Source organism: Triticum urartu, chromosome 5A, assembly GCF_056163025.1.
Source record: "Triticum urartu cultivar PI428250 chromosome 5A, HENAU_Tu73, whole genome shotgun sequence".
NCBI lineage: Eukaryota > Viridiplantae > Streptophyta > Magnoliopsida > Poales > Poaceae > Triticum > Triticum urartu.
This window is the reverse complement of record NC_141877.1, coordinates 657,528,278-657,538,130: the sequence shown is the minus strand read 5'-3', so window position 1 is coordinate 657,538,130 and position 9,853 is coordinate 657,528,278. Positions and strand designations below refer to the sequence as shown.

General features: G+C 46.7%; 1 pseudogene; it reads right to left on the bottom strand.

Moving 5' to 3' along the window:
- Positions 1–8,269: 8,269 nt before the first annotated feature.
- On the bottom strand, positions 8,270–8,942 carry LOC147973819 (uncharacterized; annotated as a pseudogene).
- Between the last annotated feature and the right edge of the window lie 911 nt (positions 8,943–9,853).

The following is a 9,853-nucleotide window of genomic DNA, read 5'->3' as shown; positions in this document are numbered from 1 at the left end:
CCTTCTTGAACCCTAGGCGCATGGGCCTCTTGGGGCTGGTGCCCTTGGCCCATATAGGCCAAGGCGCACCCCCTAAAGCCCATGTGCCCCCCCGGGGCAGGTGGCCCCACCCGGTGGACCCCCGGGACCCTTCCGGTGGTCCCGGTACAATACCGGTGACCCCGAAACGTGTCCCGATGCCCGAAATAGTACTTCATATATATAATTCTTTACCTCCGGACCATTCCGGAACTCCTCGTGACGTCCGGGATCTCATCCGAGACTCCGAACAACATTCGGGTTACTGCATATACATATCCCTACAACCCTAGCGTCACCGAACCTTAAGTGTGTAGACCCTACGGGTTCGGGAGACATGTAGACATGATCGAGATCACTCTCCGGTCAATAACCAACAGCAGGATCTGGATACCCATGTTGGCTCCCACATGCTCCTCGATGATCTCATCGGATGAACCACGATGTCGAGGATTCAATCAATCCCGTATACAATTCCCTTTGTCAATCGGTATGCTACTTGCCCGAGATTCGATCGTCGGTATCCCAATACCTCGTTCAATCTCGTTACCGGCAAGTCACTTTACTCGTACCGTAATGCATGATCCCGTGACCAGACACTTGGTCACTTTGAGCTCATTATGATGATGCATTACCGAGTGGGCCCAGTGATACCTCTCCGTCATACGGAGTGACAAATCCCAGTCTTGATCCATGTCAACCCAACAGACACTTTCGGAGATACCCGTAGTATACCTTTATAGTCACCCAGTTACGCTGTGACGTTTGGCACACCCAAAGCACTCCTACGGTATCCGGGAGTTACACGATCTCATGGTCTAAGGAAAAGATACTTGACATTGGAAAACTCTAGCAAACGAACTATACGATCTTATGCTATGTTTAGGATTGGGTCTTGTCCATCACATCATTCTCCTAATGATGTGATCCCGTTATCAATGACATCCATGTCCATAGTCAGGAAACCATGACTATCTGTTGATCAGCGAGCTAGTCAACTAGAGGATTACTAGGGACATGTTGGTGTCTATTATTCACACATGTATTACGATTTCCGGATAACACAATTATAGCATGAATAAAGACAATTATCATGAACAAGGAAATATAATAATAATGCTTTTATTATTGCCTTTAGGGCATATTTCCAACAAGCATAAGCACTCGGAGGCCAAGGTCGGACGACATCGCCGGCGAATCTGCGAGCACCTTGGCCGCCGCCTGACCTGCTCACTCTCCCTCTTCTATTCCCTTCCCTTCCCTTCTGATGACGAGAGGGCGAGGCTGCGGGCTGCTACGCCGCCTTGGCCTGCTACTGCTGCTCCCCGCCGCCGCCGCCGTCATGCTCCTCGTCCTCCCTCCTCTGCTGCTCGTCGTTGTTGGAAGGGTAGCAGCAGCACACATGTGCTCGTGCACCCACACACGCAACAACACACACGCGCGCACACACATACCGCATGGGGGGCAAAATCGTCTTTTCAGGTGTCATTTAGGCTCAAAATGGACGGAAGTGTCGTATAGGGAATAAAATTTAGGACTAATATCAAATAGGGAAGAAAAACTTTTTCAGTGTCAAATAAAGAACCAGATTTTAAAACAATGTCAAATAAGGAATTTTCTCGGGAGGATATTACATGCGTGGTCTGCTGTCCAGACTGAAGCTGATGCCTGCATGCAGGCGCTTGTTGCTGCATCTAATGCAGAGATGTCCAATATCTGCATTGAATTCTCCAACCTGATCATTGGGATGAAGAGCTCTGCATGGGATCTCGCTCCGAAAGGCGTCCTTTTCAGGGACTTGCGTCAATTCATTAGTTCAAACTTTAGTACTTTTGCTTACTCTCTAGTTCCTCGTAATTGTAATAAAGTTTTTTTTTAAATGTTGGTAGTCGGTAATTGTAATAAAGTAGCCCACGAACTTGCCGGCAAGGGAAGTCGTGACTCTGTGGTTAGCTGAGTGTGGACTGACGAGGTACCGGTTGATGTAAGCCATTTGGTGGCCAGCGATCTTGCTGTGTCGGAGTAAGATGTGGAACCCCAGTGTTCCAAGATAAAAAAAATGACTTGCCCATGCAATTTGGTAGCTGTTTGGATCGACACCAAAAGATTGGCTCGCCCGGCGTGCCCAGCGCTCCCCCGTGTAATTCTCGCCAAGGCGTGGGCGAGACGAGGGCGTGGAAAAGCCGCGCCAAAATTTTGGCATCGTGACTCTGGTTGTTATAGTGGGCCCTGCCGCGTGCATGCAGTTGAGATAAGTCGATTTTTTGGCTGTAACAAACCAACATCGCTTTTAACTCAAACTTATGCGGGCCTGCGCGTGATTAGCGATGGCATGCAAACAATACCAAAACAAACTACATGCAGCATGCCATGACTTTTCTTCACATTGCCCACATCTAAATTTTTTGGAGAAAAAACATAAGAGTATCCAAATATTGATATATCTTTACCTAATCTTTATCTTTACCTAATAATAAAAGGGCTATTGCTTCTTGCTCCCTAATTTTCGTCCGTATTTATGATCCTAATTTTTGTCCGTCGTCGTACGTCGTTAGAAGCAGAAAAATCCTTCCGCTACTGTGCCAACCAAGCCCCGTACGCCCCAACCAGCTAGCATAGGCCTCAGCCCATCAATCAAATCAATCAAACAATAGAAAAGATCGAACTCGCGACGTGTTGTTCAGTTCAGAACGAGGCGTCCAACTGAGCTACACCATGTTTTTGTATGAAGGAGAGGCTTTGATTCCCTATTACATAATCCCACATCGCTTTCTTGTACACACATAAACCAATTTAAATACGGCTGCATGTTCAAATCAATAAGCCAACTGGGATGTGGGATCAATAGGCAAGGGTGGCAAAAGGAATTAGAACCGAGGCGAAAGATGGATGGATGATGATAACGAGGAAAAAGATACACCGTTGGTGGATGATGACCCTGAGGAAAAAGATATGGAGCGAGAAGGGGTGTTGCTGCGTGTGTGGTGAGAGTTGGTTGGGCTGTGACGCCATGGCCGCCGCCGAGCGTGTGTGTGCTACCATGGTGCGGGGGCTGACCATGGCGGAGTCAGCGCGCTACCCCCGATGGCCCGATTGAAGAGAAACCAAGAGAGATTCGAGTTCGTACAGCTAGCGTGAGAAACCAACAGAGATGGCCCGATTGAAGAGAAACCAATAGAGATTCGAGTTCGTACAGCTAGCGTTCTGAGTCTATATTAAAAATACTAATTATATTCATTATTTATCATAACGCTTTTCCATAGAATATTTGATCTGTTTATTGGTTCAGTATAAAATACTAGATACATATTTCTAAATATGTACTACGAAATAACACCAAGTTATATAATTCAGTTACTATATTTTTTTTATAAACTTTCAAAATTTAGTGTCCCATCCTAGAGATGGCCCTAGCAACATACATATTCGTGGTGCAAAATAAGTCAAGTGGGAGGCCGATGGTTTGGAGCCCACATACCCACCTGAATTTGGTTCGATCCCTCTCTTTGTCGGACATACTTCTGTGGCTGCGACCCCAACCATGACTGCAATGGTGGCTGCAGGCGCGACCCCCTCAAATGTTCATAGAAGCTTCCAAAGATCAAAGTGGCAGAGAAAGTTAAGGCACATGGCAGGACCACGAGTCAGGATGATGACTTTCTTAATATCAATTTCAAAGAAGAAAGTGAATCATGTATTTCATTGATGATGATTCGACGGGACACGGGACATGATGATAATTTTTTTCTTTGAAATTGCAATGTGTATTTAACTTTTGGTTTTGCATAGATTTACACAATTATTTGCTCCCATTGAGCATCATATGCGGAGCTAATTCTTCAATTGGAAGCAAGTTTGTTTATTTTTGAGAAACCAAGGAAGCTTATTTCGATCCAAAATCAACAATAAAATTTTGACCACACTTTGTGTATCTATGGAGTGCCATATCGATAATAGGGTGAAAACTTGATAAGACAAATGTTGCATATTTAAATAGTAACATTTTCTGTTCTCTGGGATTAACGTCGCAACCCATCAATTTCACACCAAGTGGAAGATAAGGGATTCAGAAGCAAACTGGGAGCTCAGATTAACTCTCGAATACCACACAAACTCAAATTTATTTTATAATGTTAATTGCAACACTCGGTCCTATTTTGCACTTAGAATTTTCATAAACTACGAATGTATTTTGTAATATTGGATACACATCAAAGTTTCCCCTATTGCAACGTGTCAAGCATTGATGGTTGTTGGCTACATATGACATGAGACCAGAAAGGAGCAATGTTGAAGTTGGGGAGATAGGGTTTGGAGTTCACGCAAGTCGCGACGAGTGGAAGGGGAGGTGTTGATAAGGTAACATTCATGTTCTCGCCTAACACAAACAAGTGGAAGGGGAGGTGTTGATAATGTTTTGCTTGCTACTACAACGCCTTACTTTAAAAAAATCGCAATACTATTTCTTTTCATTTATTCTAAATTTAGCTCATGGCATTTGGTCCAATTTTTTTAATTTCAAAATGACCTAATAAGTCGAACTAAGTTGTCTCGGACCGCATTTGATGTTTAAAATAGCAGCCTGAAAACCCTGAAAACACCTACTGTCAATCGATTCATTGTACGCCATATTAAAACAGTGGGCGTGCACATAAGAAGATCTTGAAATGCTTATCATTTTAGAGACATGTGCTATTTTTCATCTCCTGTTGTATGAAAGTCTTGAAATGCATCATTTTAGAGACTTGTGCTATTTTTTCATCTCCCATTGCAACACACGAATATTTTTTTTAGTAATAATAAAGCAAATTGGATCTCTTTCGTTCGTCATGGTATTTTTTAAAAAAGTCCCTCTATTTCAAAGAGTTCAACCCGCGGTCCTGTTTTAAGTTAAAACGAATCGTTATTTTCATATTTTACACAAAAGTCTCTGTCTTTTCTTGAAATCAACCCGCCGTCCGGATTTAAGTCACACCCGAACTGTTATTTTACATTTTTCATAACCCCCCCTAATGTTTCAGGTAATTCATCCGTGGATCATATTTAAGTCAAACAAATGCTTTTTAAAATCATCCATATCTTTTAAACCGTAACTCCGATTTGAACATGTTATATATGAAATTTGATTAAAAAAATATGTAGAATATGAATATGAGATTATTTTTATCTGTTAAGTATTTTTAAATATTATTTTGGAATATATTTGAGTCAAACCAAATGATTTTCTAAATTATCTGTATCTTTTAAACCGTAACTTCGATTTTAACATATTATATATGAAATTTTATTAGAAAATTGTGTGGAATCTAAATATGATTTTAATTTTACCTGTTTAATATTTTTAAAATATTTGTATGGAAGCAAACTTATAATTTATAGCGCAAGATCCATTTTTTTTCATACCGGCGGCGATCCAGATTGCAAATAAACACCCCACTATAACCGTATAGGGAAAAGAAAACATTGATAACTACACATGCATGCCTCTGAAAAATGTTTTGGTATACCTCAAGACTAATCTCCGGATCATCCTCTAGATATACTCCACCATCGTCGGCTGCCTTGCTGACGTCGTCATCTCGGACTACGGCACCGCCCTCGCCACCTGAACCCGCATCCGCGACTACTTCCTCGCCAACAACGCTGCCCAGGGCGTCCACCTCACCCGCAAGTATCGCAACCTCTGCCAAGGTAACATATCCATTGCCGACTACGGTCGTGAGCTCAAGATGGTCACCGATGCACTGGCGGACGTCGGCATGGGCATCTCCGACAAAGATCTCACCATCCAGATGCTTCAAGGCCCCCATGAGGACTTCGAGACCATCGGTACTGTCCTCGGTGACCTAGTGCCTCTCCCATCATTCGATGTGGTGCTCTCCTGCCTCGACCTCAAGGAGAAAGATCTCAAGACCCGGCGCGAGGAGAAGCGCCACGCTGTGCTGCTTGCGCAAGGCGGTAGCTCCTCTGGAGGTGATCCCCGCGGTGACCGCGCCCAGCAGGGTGGCGGCTATGGCGGTGATCGCGGCGACCGCACACAGTAGGGCAGCTATGGTGGTGACCGTGGCTTCCAGCAGGATGGTCGCGCTGGCGGCCGTGGCGGCGGACAGCAGGCTGGCGGCCGCGGCGGCTACAACAACTCTCGCTGCCGTGGCCGTGGGCGCGGCCGCAGCGATGGTGGACGCAGCCAGCAGCAGCAGCAACACGCCCCCCTGGATTGGCTACTTCGCCCCCCTACGGGATGGCGTCGCCCCGTCCGTCCTGGGTGCCGCCCAACGCGGCCAGGGTGCTCGGTTCACGGCCTGGTGTCACGACGCAGGCCTACCCGGTGCTGCACTCTTCCCCTCCACCGCCTCTGCCAGGCCCCAAGTCACATCTAATTAAAAAGCATGTGTGTGTGTGTGTGTTGCTGATTCAAATGGCACAAATTTACCTAGCGGCAGGGCCGCAGGGGGCAAAATCCACAGGAGTATGTATGGCCACGCCAATCAATTGGAAACGGATTACCGTTTTCTACATGACACAAAATCAGTCCGGCTCGATGGCCATGGGCAGAAAGAGAGAGGGGAAGAGAGGGAGGGCGGGGCTTACCTAGGTCGGAGAGGAAGAAAGAGTGCAGGGGAGGTGCGGAGCCGCACGAGGAGGGAGAGCAGCGCCAGCTACCCGCTGCAGCTAGGGTTCATGGCCGTAGATCCTGGGTGCTCGCGGTAGATGGGCCGTAGAGGCTTGCGATCCGTCGCCGTCCAAGTCGTGCGGCCGGGGAGGAGGAAGCCCTTGACGACGAGCGCCATGGCCGCCGTTTGGGTTCCTTAGTTGGTGAGGGGAGGTCGCAGGCGGCGGCGGCGGCAGCGAGGAGGAAGGAGAAGGCGAAACGGGGAGGAGAGGGAGGAGGATTGGGGTAGAGATGGTGGGCTTGCTTCTCGTCTCGTCTCCTGTCGTGCGGCCCGAAAACACACTAATTTCGGAATTGGAAGGGCGCCAACTCAAATTTTTGGATAAAAAAATGTACTAATAATAATCTTAATGTTGACCTAATAAGACCAGACCGAGGAGATGGTTTTGGTTTGGTTTGACCACATGTTCACATTTAAAGATTATTCTAATTGTGACTAAGTTTCGGTCAAATCCAACTTATAACACTATAAAAACCAAAATTAACTTGGGTGCTAACCAATATAACACAGGAAGCCCAATCCCTAGTATTTCATCAACACCCCAACCAAGCTAGAGCATGAACATGAAATCACCACTGAACCAAATCATGGAAAATATGAACTTCGGCTCGATGGCCAACACACAACAGCCATAGCTCCTAGAGCATGGTAGAGAGGCGAAATAGAGGAGGACGGAGATACCAGGTACTCACCTAAGTAGTTAGAGCCGAAGAGGCGGTCCTGGGGAGCCTAGATCATCACACCGTGTACCGACTGCTGGATGATATTGATGTCAAGCCACTTCAGCTTGATAACCAATTCCCTTCAGTGTGTGAGTTCCCTCTGCATTAATATTCAAACAACAATCAGGTCTCTCTAATGGACACAACACAAATTGATGGCATAACAATATTTGAGATAAATCGATATTCAAACAACAGATTCAGGCATGAGACGCCAGAGGGACAAGGATGGGTCACTGCTATTTACCTATCTACTACATCACGACCACTCTCCCGGAAACCCCTTGCGCGCGTGGAGAACAAGCGCTAGTTATCTCTTCGCCTAGACTACAATCCTCTCAGCAACCTGCATCACCAACACACCAGTTTGGAGCTTGCTTGTCGATGGCGACGGCGACGGCGACACGGTAGTGTCGGCTGCGACGGCCATTCGTGTACTGTACTCCTAGCTGAGTTGCATGCATGCGTTCGAAGATGTGTCCGTCCGTGTTTCAATCTCAATCAGAAAGAAAAGGACGAAAGAAAAGGATGAAGTGATCGACCGCCGCCGGCATGTCCGCACGGGGGCGCCGTGCGTACGAATTCCTTCCCTTCCCGGGAACCCGCTGAAGAAAGAAAAAAGAAAAAGAAATCCATTCCTGTCCTGTCCTGTCCTGGGATGGGAGGCGAGAGAATGAATGAATTAATTCCGCAGCTAACGCACCGGCCAGCTCGAGCACGCGCGCGTTTCCTTTCTTTCCTTTGTTCATTTGATTCCACGCGTTTCTTCTTCTATATATGAAAGTAAAAGTATGATGACGACGTGAGCGAGCGAGCGCTACGAGGTTTGGTCTCGCGCGGGAGGCAGGATCGAGCGGCACTCTCTTTCTATTCATTCATCCAGGCATGCATATGCATGGAACAAGGACACCGGCTCACAAGCATCGCAACGGTTTATAAGTATTGTATCTGGCACAAACAAACTTGCGCAACTATATATAGCACAGCACAACCACTCATTCCCCAAGCGCAAAAGCAGCTGCATCAAAGGTATCGGACAGACCAGTGCCGGTCTTGAAGGTGACCTTACCAGGGGCCGTCACGCTCTCAACAACAGACACCTCCACCACGCTGAGCCACAGGAACAGCTCCTTGGTCTTCACGCCCGTGATCTTCCTCAGCTTCCCCGGGTCGACGAAGGCCGTCACCTCCCCGGGTCGACGAAGGCCGTCACCTCCCCGGCGTATGACACGGTCTGCTTCACCTTCTTGAAGGTGTGCTCCGTCTTCTTCCTCTGCACCAGCCACATGAAGCCGGCCACGCGGTTGTACCCGAACTCCTCCATATCCTCCAGGGGCAGCAGGCCCGTCGGGAGGCCCAGCTCCGCCAGCACCTCCACCGACTTCTTCCTGCACACGGCGTCGTCGCCGCGGAATACCTCCGCGCCAACACGGTGGATCTCGACGGTTTTGGATGCCATGTCAGGCGAGGCTATATATCTCCTGCAATGTGGTGTTGATGATCTTGCGGGATGGGAGAGCTGGCTAACCGTGAATGATGGAGTCTGATATGGCAATTGCCAAGCCAAGGTATATATAGATAGTTATGTAGTAGTAGATGTGAGAAAGCTTCAATATTGATCACCGTGTATCAGAGTAAGTATTTTCTGTGTGTCAGCTTTGAGAGCTACGGGTTGCTAATTTCTAGAGTGGGATGTCAATACGTTTGGACCTACGTACTTTTCTGTCTTTTGATTGAATTCGTCAACAGATGTGAGCTTTATTTGAGCACTTAAGTGGCGAAGAACGAAGATACGGTGATACTCACACAGCCTTCTCTGACTAAGTCCAGAAAGGGTCGCGACGGCATAGCACAGCCCGCCAGCCGCTGAATTGAATGGGTATGCAATGTAGCACAATTGAAAATGTATGCTGGATTCATCGCAGAAAATAGGGGAATTTACACTATATCTCTATTTGGAACATCATTGTTGGCGCAATTATGTCGTCTTTACTTTTACTTTTGATGTTTCAACTTGTCCTGCACGGTCAGTTTGGTGTCTAAAGTTGTAAAATACATAAAACTGTTGCTCGAACTTGTCCGGTCATGCAAATACAATGCCTCTTTCCGTATCCGAATATACGTCCAGCCCGCGTGGCATGCTAGCGTGGTGGTGACCCACTTGTAAGTGGCTGAGAGGGGGAAAGTGCTGCGTACTCTGTGCGTGAGTTTTTTTTTACCGGAAAATCCTTATATTTATTTAATCACATAGGAAAGACCTCAAATACGAGAAATAACATGGAAAAAATCATCATGGATGGATTTAAAACCTGGCACCTCCTGGTCTACCACGGCTTGATCTTGTCCACTCAGCCAAAATATGCATTGCGTTCACCTCTTAGCTAGAAAACTATGTAAACACTTTTCACATATTGCTCTATAATTTTCCTAATGCATTAT